Source organism: Pan paniscus, chromosome 9 (assembly GCF_029289425.2).
Source record: "Pan paniscus chromosome 9, NHGRI_mPanPan1-v2.0_pri, whole genome shotgun sequence".
In the NCBI taxonomy this organism is placed as follows: domain Eukaryota; kingdom Metazoa; phylum Chordata; class Mammalia; order Primates; family Hominidae; genus Pan; species Pan paniscus.
The window spans coordinates 116,489,311-116,505,854 of NC_073258.2; the positions used below are offsets into that span (position 1 = coordinate 116,489,311).

General features: G+C 43.2%; 1 long non-coding RNA gene across 1 annotated transcript in view; it reads left to right on the forward strand.

Annotated features, from left to right (window-relative positions):
* The window catches only part of LOC117975034 (uncharacterized), a 345,337-nt gene that overhangs the window by 121,852 nt on the left and 206,941 nt on the right, over positions 1 to 16,544 (forward strand). The gene's annotated exons all lie outside the window — the stretch shown is intronic.

The following is a 16,544-nucleotide window of genomic DNA, read 5'->3' on the forward strand; positions in this document are numbered from 1 at the left end:
ACTCTCCCTTTGGCTTCTGACTCCTGTGTGTTCTCGAGCTGGTCCCTCACCCACTCTGTGCCTCAGATTCTCTTCTGGTTAGAAATCATGGCTCTTGTGAAGTAGCCTCTCCCCTGGTCATGTCCCTACCAAAAGGACTCACAACCAATGAGATGTAGAGCCAGTTAGCCTTTGGTCTCCATCTGGTCATGTGCACTCTCATTCTCTCTCATCGTTTGTCACTCTTTCTCATCTGCCTGCACTCAGACCACAAATACTCATATCTCCTCCTCCTAGTAAATTCACCAGGGCAGCCCGGCAGTCATTTAATTTCTCTGTCTATGCCTAAGTAGGGAATTTCAGTTCAGGAGAGAAGGAAAGAAAACGTACGTTGGCCCCAGTTCCAAACCTTGTTTTTCCATACAGTTTTACCACTCACAAAACTGGTATTTTGATCTCTATCTGATTCCTCTATTTTCTAATTTCTTCAGACCTCAGGGGAGAGAGTTGTGATGACTTAGAGCCTCAAACATGTGTTTGGAGGGCAGGTGCCAAAGGAGTGAGAAGGATTCTTATCTGGGCAGCCACCCTAAGGTGTTTCCTCCATGCTTAACAATTGGGTGTAGAACAAAACTGAAAAATGTTTGGTAGTTGCAGGCTGCTAGGGCCTGACACAAATAGGTTAGTATAAGGGAGGAAAAAAGTACATAGCACGTCACTTACCTTGGGAGCTGGAAGAGGCCGTCTTGCCTTCACCTTGATTTTGGAAAGGGTAGAGCTTCTATGGCAAACATCTAGAGTATGCATTGATGTAAGAGGGCCTTTTTGCATACTGTGTGCAACTGGAAACTCCCCAAAATCTTCTTACAAAGGGGGAAGGCTGGGATATGTGTGGCCATGGACATGCTCTGCCACATGCCAGCCTACCTGCTTTTTCACATGTGGGTCTTTGTCATTATTCTGACTCCCTCAAGCCTTTTCTGGGGACACAAATATCAGTTCAACACCTTGTCCCATGAGGGATAAGTGGGGAGAGTCAGAGTGGTTCCCACTCCTGGATTCACACCCTATGTAAGTGTGAGCAGGCCTGTGACTTGCTTCTTGTCAACAGAATAAGAAAAAAAGATTTTGCAGACCTAATTAAGGTTAAAAATCAGTTGGTTTAGAGTTAATCAAAAGGGAGATTATACTTGATGGGCCTGCCTTCATCAAGTAAAATCTCTTAGAAGAGGGATTAGGTCATCCACTAAGAGGAAGATTCCCCTCACTGGCTTGAAAGCCACCATGTTGAGGAAGCCCACGTGGCAAGGAATTGGAGCAGCCTCTATGAAATGTGGGCCACCTTTAGGTGACACCATTGAAAAGTCAGGGTCCTCAGGGTATAGCCACAGGAAAATAAACTTTACCAGCAACTGAAATAAGCTTGGAAATTGATTCTTCCTCAGTTGAGCCTCCAGATGAGAACACAGCCCAGACAACACCTTGACTACAGCCTTGTAAGACCCAGAGCAGAGGATTCAGTTAAGATGTATCTGGACTCCTGACCACAGAAACTTGCAAGATAACAAAGGCATGTGGTTTTAGGTAGCTAAGTTTCTGATAATTTGTTATGCAATGATAGAAAACTAATACTGTCCTCCTGGAGACAGGTGAGAAGGGGCAGGAGTAAATGGAGTAAAAACACAGGTAATGTTTCTGTGAAGGAAGCAGTTCTTACATTATAACCTGTGCAATGTAGAAAGGGAGAAAATCTTCTCCCTCCCATTACCCACAGGGGTAGATCTCTATAGTCCTTGCCCTAATGATCACTCAAGCCATTTCAATTATTTGCTTTTTGGATTTTTATTTTGCAAAGGAGAGAAACAGAGTTGATTGGAAATTAGAAACTAGCCATAGAAGTGCCTGCACCTCATACAGAGGTTCCGTCAATTCCTTTGGCTTTTCCTTCCTGGGTTTTGATTTTCCTATTCTTACTTCTGTTCTGTGAGATGTCCAATGATCCTTCTAATAAAACCTTCATCCCTACTTTTTAAAGAAGAGTGTAATATGCTAGCCAGAGTTGATTGCTCTTGCTTACAGCCAAAGTAAACTTAATGCCTGGTATATTTTCCCATTAGCCTAATTGCCCCTCAAATTAGTAACCAATTGAATTGCCCATCCCCACTCTTTCTTTTCTGAAATAAGAACTTCAGGCTCTTCTCTGGTCTCTTTGATCCTCTTAATTTTGCTGCACTATTACTGTTCCTATTTCTGATAATGCCACAGCTATCATTGCCTGTCTGGGTCTAACTTTTTGGCTGGAAGCTGTCATTGATAACCCTAATGTTGTCTTCAGGGAGAGGTACAGCCATTCTTCTCTTGGCTTCTCCTTTTTAAACATGGGGTTTAGTGTTTTCTAATTCCTTTCAGCTCAAATGAGGTCAAACTATGACTTTGAATAAACTTTCACCAAACCCTTGACTATGAGAGAAGTTCATTATTTGTAGGATTGACTATCCTTAGAATCTATGGGCATGAACCAACCCCAGAGTCTTTTACTGGGCTGGACCACTGCCTACCTGCTGATTTGCTTCTATGTAGCAGGTGTCATGTCTACCCCAACTCTCCTGATTCCAGATCAACTGATTCTGATTCTCTAAATGGTAAGGTAGGCATTATTTGTTGTACTTCATTTTTTTTGTCACAAGATTAACCTTGCCCTAGAATGACTAAAGGTGAGAATATCTATTTTTATTACATTCAGGGAAAATCTCAACTCACCCTCAATGTTATGTCTGTCTGCATAACCTCAAATATCAATACAATGGTTTCACAAGGCATTAAACAAATTCTGTCTTATAAAGCATGAGATAATGTCCTATGCTGACATGAACAGTCTAGTCTAGGTTGTACTATGCCAGTTCTAGTCCAGTTCTACTCTTTGCTTCAAAGTAAAGGTCCACATGTCTCTTCCTGCAGTCTCCATACCTGATTTTGGGGGAGCGAATTATTGGCTAATACAAGAACCATACAGATATGTCTCAGAAATACACAGTAATTTTCAGTCATGTCTCTCCTGAAATTTAGATTTATGGGAAGAAATATTTTCCAACAAAATATGTAGGGAAATAGGATAAATTGCTCTAAGTGTGTAATACTAAACAGGACACTTGAAGGTTCAATTGGAAACATCAGTATTTGGGTTACTCATAGCTCCCAGGTAGATCTTCCTCAAGAATCTTGGTATGCCATTGCCTTAGGTTTGCATTGGTAAAATGTTTTTTACAGTGATTTTTTTTTCCTAACAAAAGAGTAGTTTCCCCAAAAAGTTAAATTCCAGACTACCTACAGTACGAGGCTTGTTATTTGGTAGAATGAGGAGAATCTTCTATTGAATGTTAAAAGAATGAATTCCAGTTCTGTCTCTAGCACAAACTAGTCATATTAGCTTGAACAGTCACTTAACCTTTCTAGAAACTTTGTTTTGTCTGAAAAAAGCAGGTGGGACTAGATGTGTTAGATAGTATCTTCTATCCCTTAACTTCTATGCTAGCCTAGGAGTTAGTAGACAGGATGTGACTCGGATAGTGACACCAGGCAAGAAAACCTAACTGCTTTATTCCAAGCTGTAATGTAGTAGGAATCAAACGCCTCTGGTGCCGGCTGTTCTGCTGATATCTGTGGGTGATAGATATGAATGGGGACTGACATGAACAACTCATTATAATGCTTGTGAAGAATGGGACCTGCCCTCATGGGCAGAGGTGCTGCCCTTTCTCCTGTTCAGTTCAGTGCCTCCAGATCATCACTATTCAGGCAGGGCTTGTCTGATTCACAGAAAAAGAGTGTTATGGAAGGCTTGGCATTTTTGTGCTAACATTGACCCCCAGATAAGCATCCTCCACCCTGTTCCAGCCCAGTCCAACCAACTCTGCATTTGGATTGTTTCTTTGCCAAATGTTCTGTTATATCTGGGTTCTCTCTGCTCTTAGAATTCTCTGGTCTTCCTGTCTCCTTCCTGTCCCCGAGTCCTGGTAGCTGGGCTGTGTCCTCTTTCTCCTTTCTTTACTTTCCAGAACTCTCTGAACATCTTTTCCTGGCTTACAGAACCATTCCCAGCTGATCCAACCCTTCTACCTGCAGGCCATGGTATCCTAGCTAGTACTTCCTGCTCTCTATCCCACACATTGTTCCCCAGGCAGCAACTCCCAACCTGGGAGCAGGGCCAACTGTGTCAGGGCCAGGAAATGGGGGCTCCAGATGAGCCGCTGTCCCTTTGAGCCTGCTTCCCAGGGAAGGAGAGCATTAAACCCAGCCCTCCTGCAAGAGCAGGGCCTCTGGTGTCATGGGCCAAGTTGGCACAGGCTGGCTTGAAGCAGCCCACACTCTCTACCTGCCTACCCAGCTGTATTTGTGTGTACACATGATGTGGTGCCAGGCAAGCAAGTTAGCAGCCACTTTGAAGGATGATCAGATCCCTCGGTGTGTTTGTCTTAGAGTCTGTAAGAGACATTGAAATCAAATATGTATCAAATATATATATGTGTGTATATATACACACATATATGTATGTATATACACATATATATGTATACATATATACATACATATATACATACATATATATATACACATATATATGTATGTGTATATATAGTGTGTGTGTGTTTTTCCCCAGCCATATGCCTTGGCATCTATCCATGTCATTAACAGAAAACAAGTAGTAACTGAAAGAAATAAGATTTAAGGGACCTGCTTAGTATTTCCTCTTATTCTTTAACTGCGAGACTTCCATAAGGAAGGTAGAACTTGAATACCCATTATGTATTGGGTTCTTTACTGCACTGTTCCTTACCTAACATTCCCTCTCTTAGTTCATGGAAATTTCATTCACTCATGTTATTCCCAGAAATCTCAGCTTCATCTCAAACACCTTTCCTTTCCTCATCCTTCCAATAGTTGAATATTTTCCAAATCTGATTTATTGTTTTATTCTGTTCTTGTAGGGGTGTAGTAATAATTTTTATTTAATAGATAAGAAATAAAGCTCAGAGACACAGAACTCTTGCTGAGGTCACAGAACTAGTAGGTAGGAGAGCAATGTTTTAACCTAAAAGTTTGTCTTTCTCCATGGTCCATGGCAATTCATTAACTCAATAAACATTCAGACTGCCCTTGCCCCTAGGATGATGAGTTGCTAGAGAATAGCCTTGGTATTTGCTCAAGGATCCTGTAATTTAGTGAGGGGGGAATATATTTTCAAAAATCAGAATGCAGTGGAGGAATTGCATGGTTCCCTGAAAGCCCAGGGTAGAGACTGGCTAATTGCTACAGGGGAGTCAGGAGGAACTCCATGGAAGAGGCGATGCTTGATCTGAGTCTTGACGAATAGGTAGAAGTTGGCCAGCAGGACTAGAAGGGAAAGGAAATTCTGGTAGCAGAACAAACAGAAAAAAAAAGCCATAGAAATAAGAAAGAGCATGTGAGAGACAAGTAGGCTCCTCTGTGCGTGATGGTGAAGGTGTGTTGGGGACACTGTGGGAAGTCGTGCAGCAGGTGTATCAGGTCAGGGGGTCTTAGCTTCATCTCTGAGCAAGAGGGAGGTGCTGCAGTCTGAGCAGGGAAGAGATGCAATCACTTATAGGCCCTATGGCTTAAGAAGCAAAATGAGCTTGGAAAGGTGCATGGAGACATGCACGAGAGTGTGAGAGTATGTGAGTATATGTGTAAGTGTATGTGTGTATCTGTGTGAATGGGAGCAAGTGTGTATGTGTGAGTGAGTGTGAGTGGGTGAGTGTGTGTGAGTATGCAAGTGTATGTATGAGTGTATGTGGGTGAGTGTGTATGGTTGAGGGTGAATCAGTATGATTGAGTGTGAATGTGTGTATAAGTGTGTGAATGTGCACGCGTGACTGCGTATGTGTGTGTGGACACTAAACCTATGGAAACCAGTTAAGAGGCGTTTTCAATTGATTAGAGAAGTAGTAGTACATGCCTGGACTGAGGCACAGCAGATGGGGGTGGTGAGGAGGTGGCAGAGGTGACAAATAATTGCATTAGGCAATAGAGCAGACTCAGAGACAAATTAATGGGTGGAGGAGGCAAGGAAAGAGGAGGTGTTTGGGACAACAACGATGCAGTTTCTAGTTAAATAGCTTGGGTGAATGATGGTGCCATTAACTCAGATAAGGCATGTGAGAGAATAATGAGGTCAGTCTTGGACAGATTGGTGGAGACCAGCATGGTGCTGAGGACTGACACTGCTGTTCTTGGAGCAAAATGGGGGAGGGGGCTGATGTCGTAGGGGCAGTGGTCAGAAGAGAAAGGGGGTATCCCAGGACATGGTCAGGACCCATGCTAATATTCCTGGCCAGTGCATTCAGGTTTGGGTTGGAGAAGCCCCAGCTCCATCTGCAAAGCTGGTCTGTGTTCCCAGTTCTCTTGTCATGTTGACGCCCCTCTCTGCTTGTCATGACTCAGGCGCTGACAGCCTCAATGGTGCTGGCGATCCATCAGTGAGTGGAAAAAGATAATTGACCATCATCTCACCTCACCTCGCCTCGCCTCAACTGATAGAGAGAAATTTAACTGCTTCATTCCACTATAATTCTCCATCTTTTTCTTCCTCGTTTTTACTTGGAAGTTTACAAAAGTGATTGATGATTTGCTATCAAATATAAAAAAAGAAGCTAAAATATCATTGGACAGTTTAACAGCCTTTAAAATATAATGGTCTCTCTGGCTGGACATCCACAGTAGCTGTAGAAGCCCAGAAGGTCAATCTTTAATGAACTGGTGAGAATTAGAAAAGGAAAGTGAGAGTGATCAATGCTCAGAGCCAGTTCCACAGCCTGCTGACCTTGGGGGAAGAAGGGACATCCGTAAATGATTATGGAGCCCTTCTGAAATGTGCACGGGGCTGTCAGAAGCCACTGGGGAGGCTGGAGGACTGGCCTGTGCTGGGGAGCCAGGGGTTCTGGGTCACACCAAGCAGAGGAGGCTCCTTGCCCTTAGCTCAGTCCTCGTTCGTACCCTCATGATAATCCAGACTGGCTTTAGGTTCTTGCCTCCTTGCTAGGACTCCCTCCAATCTTGTGCCTCAGGGCACAAGGTTGACCTTTGACCCTGTCCAGAGAACCCAAATGCTCCCCTTGCCAACATTTTTGGTCTCTGAGACCCTCTGACTTACTTGCTCACATCCCTTTCCTTCATTGTTGAAAGTGAACCACTGAACTTATCAGGGTTCCATGGCAGGAGGAGGAGGGGAGGGCAGTTATCTTCTATCAACCATCTCCTGTGTGCCACATACTCTTCCAGGCACTCGCCTTCACACTGTCTTATTTGGTTCCTTCTCTACCCTTTGAGGTAGTTGTTATAATGCTCACTGTAGTTGAAGAACATGAGGTTCAGCAGTCATGGTAGGCAAGCAGCTGGAACATGGCTCCCAGTGATCCAGCCTTGTGACTTTCATGTCTTTGGGTAATCCCCTCTCCTGGAGTGTGGCCAAGACCTAGTGACTTACTACTAATAAACAGAATACAACAAGAGTGGTGGGATGGCACTTCTGAGATTAGGCTATAAAAAGACTGTAACTTCCATCTTGTTCTCTAGTTAGCTTCTTCTGCTGAAAGCTTGCCGCCATGGTGTGAGCTGCCTGATGGAAAGGCCTGTATGGCAAGGAACTGAGGGGGACTGAATCCCACCCAGTAACCATATGAGTGAGCTCAGTCAAGTCTTGAGATGAGACCGCAGCCCCAGCTCACTTCTGGATTGTGAGCAGAGCACCCAGCTAAGCTGCATCTAGATTCCTGACCCACAGAAACTGTAAGGTAATACATGCATATTGTTTTAAGCCACTAAGTTTTGGAGTACTTTGTTATTCAACAATAGATGAATAATTCAGAATGGTTAAATAATTTTTGCAAAACAGACAGTTAATAAATGGTGGAATCCAGACTCAAAATCAGGACTGCTTGATTTGAAAGCATCACAATCTTTTCATTATACTATATTAATTTTAAAAAATGACTTGTACCTGTAGCTCCAGGAGATGTATGCCTGTTGGGTGGTGGGATCCTGAGGTGTGCAGACAGGCAGGGTCACATCGCCAAACTGTGTGTTCTATCCTTGCCCCACTGCTGGGCCTTCCGGGTGTGGCATGTAGAGGCCCAGTGATCACCCTTCCCTCAAAAACTCTTTCCTCTTAGATGGATTGCGTTTAGGAACATCTGCCCAGAAGGACTGCAGTTGATTTAAGCATCTTTGCTTTTAATTTTTGGTACCTTTTAGAGGGAAAGAGAAAAATAAGATTAGTTTCCTAAAGTGTAATTGTTTCAGGCAGTTATTTATTAATGAAAAGAAACGACATGTCAACAAAGCTCGGGTTTTGCTGTAGAACTAATGTTAGCCAAGGAATAGGTTATAAGGAAGGTAAGCCTGCTGTCAGTCTGCATTTGTCCATCGCCATGATCATCTATTAATTACCTGTGCTCTGGACCCAGGCTGGGAGACAGTCTTTGACCCCTCTCCACTGAGGGTTGCTGAGCACCAAGGGGCAGGAGAAGCATCATCTCTGACATGGTTCTCCTAAAGGAGCTTTATGGGCTTCTGAGCTTTCTCTGAGATTATGAAGACTCACTCTCTGCCTGGACCCCAGGATGGGGAAGGGACAGGGGTGCTTTGTTGAAGATGAAGGGTATAGAATGCTGACCTGACTTGTCATTGAGTTGTGTGAGTGTCTTGTATTTGGAGTCAGTAAAGTGATTGGAACTTGCTTTGAGTTTCCTCAGGTATGAAACAGGGGAAATTATAATACATACCTCACAGGGTTGATAGAAGGATCAAATGTGATAATGTACATGGAAACGTGTATAATAGAAAGCACTTTACAAATTGTGTGTGTGTGTGTGTGTGTGTGTGTGTGTGTTCCTGTGAGTTTGGTCAAGTTGGGGTTAGACTCATGGAGTGGATCCAAGAGAATAAAACAAATGATCTGATGAACCCATTTGACTAGAAATTGGAAAGGGCATTTCAGAGGTACTTTCAGAGGCAATTAACATAATTCCTGCCTAATAGTAGTTTAAACCCATGAAGGCATTAATGATTCCTTAAGTGTGATGGCCCCATGGCTCTATGCTGTCACAGAGGAGTCAGGCACGCCACCATCCTTGGTGGGTTGAGTTGTTTTGGTCCTCGTGTTCACCATCTCATTATCATTAGATGCCTAACAGGTCCTCATTCAAGTTGGGTTCTGTCCATTTTATCTTGGAAAGCGGTTTTTTTGTTTTGTTTGTTTTGTTTCCTTTTTTGCCCCAGAAGCCCCTGAGCTGAATTACTCCTCTGTCCAGAATTGGTCACACAGGGTGCAAATTCTGAACTAGTCATATTGTATGGAGACCTGAGAAAGCAAATTAAAAAAATATATTGATATGTATTCATTCATCATCATAAGTTGGGAGAAGGCAAGAGAGAAGGGAGTTAGGAATGACTGCTAGAGTGGAAGGGACCCAGGATCTGATTTAATCCCATAAGAAGAGACATGAGGCTCAGAAGGTTTAATAGCTTGTCCAAAGTCACAAATTAAGTGGATAGTACCTACTGTACTTAGAATGGGGCATATATAGATTATTTTCATGTTTTACGTGGATTGTGAGACGATTGAGGAAAATTATCTTACATATAGAATGCCTGGAAACCTAAGCATGACCTTCAAAACATATCTTTAGTGTCTTTCTAAATAGTTACATGGTTCCTTAGAATATAGAGGTAAACTGAGTTACAGAGATAAAAGGGGAAATGGAGAGCATTGGGCTCTTAGGGTTGTCTATTTTGTGGCCAGAATGGTTGAGGTGAGCAAGCTTATTGGAGCTCAGCAAACCACGTACGTCTTCACTATGCAGTCATGAAACATCAGCATAATGCAAGGGAACTGGGAGGAGTTTATGGGGGAGTTAATTCAGACTCCGCTGCAAATATTCAGTGAGTGTCCAGACTGCCCAGTACCAAGTTAGGTCCTATGTAGATACAAAGTAAGTGCAATTCAATTCAATTCAAATTGACCCAACAAACATGCATTGAGTGTGCTTGTTCCTGGCATGATAAATATATGAAGATAAATACATGATGCTTTCCTTCCAGATGCTCACAAATAGAATGGACAACAACATGGGTAACTCACTAAAATGCTATAAAATCCCTGCTGTAATATGGACAGGAACAAAAGGCAATAGAAGCTCAATGGACGCAACCAGAGGGACACTTTTTAATGACCATTCCAGAGCCCAACATAACCAGAGAAGAGATTTATATCATGAGGCTGTCAAACTTTCTCAGATAAAGAGAGTGATAGACTGAATAATCCAGGGTGGTAAGTGTGGGAAGTTCAGATAACACTAAGGAAGTTAAGAGGAGAAAAAGTCAACAAGGACTGGGCCTACTCAAAGAAGACTTTTTGGGGTCATGGACCTTGAACTGGGACTTGCTTGGAAGATGGTATTTGGAAGAAGAATACAAAAAGGAATAAAGGGTTGAGGAGATTAAGCCAAGATAAGGAAGTAGGAACATGCACAATATATTTGGAAACCTGGCCTTCTACACAGAGGGCCTGTGGCCAACTTCTTTTCTACTTCTCTTCAGGTTCCCAGCCACTGAATTCCAAAGGTTTTTGTTATATGGTCCAGACTCAAGGCATTCCTCTTGGCCTTTGGGCAAAGGAGCCCACCCTTTGTGTTTATCCCTAAGAAAAAGAGAGAGTAGTCAGAACCCCTGCAGAGAGGTTTGACTCCCGGAAGCAACTGGTGTCCCACTTTAACCCTGGTCTCAAGTCTGGAAAAAACACAAAACACTTACTCTTACCTCTCTCCCCACCCCCAGAAGGATAGATTAAAAAACAGAAGGTTAAGGATTTTGCCAAATATGGAAAAATGCTTTTGGCATTCAATGTGGCAATCAATCTCTAAAGAATTATTCAACATTTGATGTTCATATCCTCCTCAGTGTTATCTCTAGATTTCTCCTTTCAGGAAATCTCAAGAATTAAAAGCTCACAAGAAGTTCCAGATAAAGATGCAAGATGCTGAAGAATCAATAACATTTATTGAGTGCTTACCAAATGCCAGGTACTATTCTAAATGCTTTGCTTTACATGCATAACTCACAAGGGGAAAGCCCTATGGCACTGACTGTTGTGCTCCCACGGACTGCAGAATGGAGATAGTGGACTGGCAAAATGCAAGAAGCTATGTGTGCAAACACAGCTTTTGATAATGTTGGGAAGAGACATGACCATTGGATCCATTTTTATGACTTTATCCATTCTGCCTAACCTCCCTTCCCTGCCCTGCAACAATTTTGGCATTCTTCCACATGCCAGCCAAAGCTTTTCTGTCCCCACTAAATCCATATATGCTGCGGCTTGATACACCATCACTCACACCCATTTCCTGGAAAGCTCCTCTTTGGGCAAGTGGCACTGCTCATTGAGTTTCTGAGCAGAGCTGTTATTGGGGTCACAGTATGGCCCAGGGAAGAAACTCAATGACAAGTACAGAGTGGGAGCTCTCTAGAGCAATGTCTGATCGTCATGATGGCATGTTGGAAAATTGATAACTTTACTCTGCCTAAGGAGAAACCTCCACATGTCACCACTAATCATGCAAACTAGACTCTTAAAATGAAATTACGCTGAAACACAACCAATCAAAGTTGGAGTCTCAATTGCTCTATGACTTCATTTAAAGTTCCAGTGCCAGCAGGAAGAAAAAAGAAATCAATACTACATTTTCTTCATCATCAATTTTGCTTTTTTGCTAAATGAAAATGCTTATATTCCTTCTCTTGTTCCCTCCACCATCGAAGATGTTATTTCTCCCCACCTTACCTTATCCATCCTGTGGTCACAGTTGAACTCACACAAAGAGTTTTATGTAGAACAGAGTTGTGCGTACGGCTTCTTTGTAGGTGGAGAGTCGATAGTCTGCTTACTCCAAACAGCTCTCAAGGCCCTCAGTGCAAATCCCAGTGTAATGCCCTGTGCCAGACTGTTGTACCAGGCCTTGTTGAAGGGAATGTGATAAGGGTGGCAGGCCTGTCATGAACTTATTCATGGGCTTTGGTTACAAAAGTAGCAAAGAGACCTCATTATAAAATGTTCTCACTTGTTCAGTTGCAGAACTAAAAGGGTTTTGCTGAACAATAGAGAAAACTCACCGCCAAAGCCATCCCTCAGTAGTGACCTTTAAGAGCTCTCAGTGAGCTCCTGTTTCTGTTGGCTCCAAGATGGTCCCAATTCAGGACTTAACTCACTTGGCAATATTTGGAAAGACAGAAAGAAAGAAAAATTTGCCACAGAGGAAGAAAAAAAAATAGTTCCGCGGGCTGGAAACTCATTTCTTGAGGAGCAGGAGCACATCGCCTTGCTCTCTGGGACTCACCAAGCTCCAGGAAGCTCGACCAGTCACTTAATAAGTCATTGAGGACGTGTGGTTTAATTAACTCGCCCAAAATTCCTTCTTTCCCTTTCTCACTTTTGCTATTAATATTTTTCGATATCTGATAATGCAGTGTAGTTAATTCTTTCTGGCTTTATAATGAACACTGCCATAATGAAAAAGGTTAGCAGGGCTTCAGGCAGCTTTTAATTAGCCAGCCGAGCAGGTAAAAGCACTTTATTCTTCTCTTTTTTTCCCCTTACTTAGCAATTAATGGAGAAGCTCAGTGGCACTTACCGTACCTTTTTTGTTTTCTAATGGATGATGCTGCACAGAGCAGGAAGGCCTTACTGTACCCCCCTGTTACTACCAAGTGAGAACATTGGAGGCTGCATCACTGCATTTCTAGCCTCTGGTTTGTGGGTAAAATCGTTTCTGCTGCTGGCTGAAGGTTTACCTCATTAAAAAGCTAAGTTACCTAGAGTTGTTACCAGTTCCCTGTCTTGCACTTTTCGGTCTTTGCATCTGCATCCAGAGGCCCCCCAAGAGGTTTTTGCAGCCCGTCTGGCCTTGCTTTCTGCAAATATTTTCCTGGTTCTATTTAAGTGAGCCATCTTCCTCTGTTTCTCATGCTAACAAGCAGCCTTGGGGTTGTTGTTCTTCTTTTACAGACAGGAAAACTGAGGCTCAAAGTGATTACCTGCCTAGCCAAAAGCCCTTTTTCCAGTTCTGATGGTGCCATCTCTGGATATGAAAAGTGGCATTCTCAAGCTAATTGTGGAACTATCTTACAGGAGGAATGTGGGGTGAGGGGGGAGCTTAGATATTATGTGGGCCACTTCCCAGTCTATTAATCAATAAAGAAAACTTGGGTGGAATTATTTGCATGATTCTACTCCATTTTGCAAATATAACACAAAAAATTGTTCTTGATGTGCATAGCACATTTTTGGTGTTGTAGGCTTGATAAAAGCTGACTCTGTATGCAGATCTCTAGAGAGAAACTGGGACAATTTTTTTTTTTTTTAGATGAGTCTAACTCTATCACCCAGACTAGAGTGCAGTGGTGTGATCTTGGCTCAGTGCAACCTCTGCCTCTTGGGCTCAAGTGATCCTCCCACCTCAGCCTCCCAAGTAGCTAGGACTGCAGGCATGTGCCACCATGCATGGCTACATTTTGTACGTTTTGTGGAGATGAGGTTTTGCCATTTTGCCCAGGCTGGTGTTGAACCCCGGAGCTCAAGTAATCCCTTTGCCTCAGCCTCTCCAAATACTGGGATAATAGGTGTGAGACACTGCACTCAGCTGGGCCAGTTTTTATAAGAGCCCAGGGTCTCCTGAAAAGAAAGAAATAGGCCAGGCACGGTGGCTCACGCCTGTAATCCCAGCACTTTGGGAGGCCGAGGCGGGTGGATCACAAGGTCAGGAGATCGAGACCATCCTGGCTAACACGGTGAAACCCCGTATCTACTAAAAATACAAAAAATTAGCTGGGCATGGTGGCGGGTGCCTGTAGTCCCAGCTACTTGGGAGGCTGAGGCAGGAGAATGGCATGAACCCGGGAGGTGGAGCTTGCAGTGAGCCAAGATCGCAGCACTGCACTCCAGCCTGGGTGACAGAGAGATACTCTGAGAAAGAAAGAAAGAAAGAAAGAGAAAGAGAGAAAGAAGGAAGGAAGGAAGGAAAGAAAGAAAGAAAGAAAGAAAGAAAGAAAGAAAGAAAGAAAGAGAAAAGAAAAGAAAAGAAAAGAAAAGAAAGGAAAGAAAGAAAGAAAGAAAGAAAGAAAGAAAGAAAGAAAGAAAAATAGAGACCCCAGGCTCTCTAAGATTCAAAGTTGAGGAGAGTTTGAAAGTGTGTGGGATGGTCCTGTGCGAACAGTCAAGCTGAAGGAAGGGATGCTGAAAGCATAAAAATGAAGCATACCAGGACAAAAGCAGCCTGAACTAGTGATCTGGGCTTGACCCAAAGCTTCTGGCTTCCCAGCACAGGCTGGTAGAATACTTCTCCAGTGATATATACTGGGAATGATGGTTGATCATTTAAGAATAACCTAACAGAGATCACTATAAGGGCAGGAGCCCCTCTAAAGATGAGTTATGATGTGACACTTATCTCTTTGGGGTACTTGTCTAAATGTGTCTGTCCTGTAATATCTTCTTGTTGATAAGCTTCCCGAAAAGGGGAGATAAAAGGAGAATCATGTGAATTTGGTTGCATCAGTTGTGTAAAATATTTGGTGCATTCTCTTCTCACCACCTCATACCAAGTTCAGGAACTTCTGGCTGGATAAAGATCTCACTAATGCCACTGGGGCAATGGGACTTGAGCATTGAAATTTGCAAATCCTTGGTAGACACTTTGAAGTTTTTGTTGCTTGCGGTCCTTGTACTGTGATCTTAATTAAATTGAGGTGAAAATAATGACTTCACTTGTTTTTATTGCCAGTGCAAACTTTAGCAACAGCAGTGTGGGATGAGGAAACCATGACTGCAGGAGCGGTAGGAGGTGTCCAGGCCTCCAAATCTGCCAGGGTCGACAGCCGCCTGCATTCCAGGGAGAATTCTAGAATGCTACTTTGCAGCCTAGTGCAGGTACCACTGTGGTCTCATGTCTATGACTGTGCAAGACTGGTGTTCATCTGTGATCCCCTGTGGCAGCCACCACCACAGTGATGCTGGTGGAGCAATCTCACATTCCAGTCCTCCGCCTTCAAAAGCAGGATTGGCCCCATGGGAGAATTTGGGGAGGGATGGTGGCTCGAAGGTGCTATATTGGCTTTTCTGTTAAAAATTGAAGTTGGCGAAGTCTGTCAAAACAGTTCCTTTATATTTGAAAAGCACTTTGAAGTTTTCAAAACAATACCATATCCATTATCAACACCTCAGTCAAATAACACTTTTAAGTGTCAGTCAGGAAACTGTACTATTTTCTCCATTTAGAGAAGAGGTTACCCCCTTCTCTAAGGAAAGTTCAACTGGAGGCAGTTTTTCTCCATGGGGGACACTGGGCAGTGTCTGGAGACTCTTTTGTCATCACAACTGGGGTAGGGGAGTGAGTGCTACTGGCCTCTGGTTAGTAGAGACCAGGTGTGCTGCTATATATCCTGCAATGTACAGGACAGTCTCCAATGGCAAAGAATTATCCAGCCTAAAATGACCATAAGGCAGAGCTTGAGAAATCTTGATTTAAGGACATACAACTAACAAGAGGAAGAGCTGCTAAGTTTTAGAGTTGTTGTCTACTATGAATAACAGCTGCGATTTGTTAAATATTTACTAGGTGCCAAGCACTGTTCTAAGTGCCTCACCCATCAACTCAATTCCCACAACAGGCCTGGGTGGCAGGAATATTACTCCAACCAAGACTCAGAGAGGTTACGTAGCTTTCCAAAGGACATGTGGCAGAATTAGTGATGGAGCCTGTGTTGTCTTGCCCCAATACCTCTCCTGTCTCTACCTCCCTGCATCGTAATAGAGACGGGAGACCCTGCTCAACCTGACTAGCAGCTGGTACTGAACAAGTACTCCTTACGGGCTTTAAGATGAACTGGCTAATTTTTATATGGTCAGAAGTGGCAGGTTCCAGGATCACCACAGAAAGCAAGTTTCAAGAACATTTTCTCCTCTCTAGCATACAATTTCAAAACTCAGGGAGCCCAGTGGCCTCTAAAATTCCTATTCATTGACATATTCTCCTTTTCCTCTCTTAGACCTATGGCACAATGTATCATTCATTCACTTGTTCATATACTCACTCTAAAATATTTTATCAAGGGTTGGAGGTAAAAAGAGGAAAGAAATATGTACAGTCTTTTATTGCCAAGTTACCAACAGTCTATTGGGTCAAACAAGCCTAAAAATATCATTCTATTACAATGTGCTCAGTGCAGTGATAGAGGTGTGTCCAGGCTATCTCAGGTGCACAGAAAAGAGGCCCCAGCCAATTTCTGGAGGCAGGGAATCAGGTAAGGCTCCTAGGAGGTGACCACTGAGTGGAGTCTTAAAGGCTGAGATGGAATTAGTAAAGTAGAGAAGATGAGAAGGACTAACATGGAAATAGGGAGCTGCATCTGCTGAGAAATGCAAGTAATCCAGTGTTATTGGAGCCTGAAGCACCAAGCAAGGAGTGGTGGGAGATGGAGATGGAGAAACAGGCTGA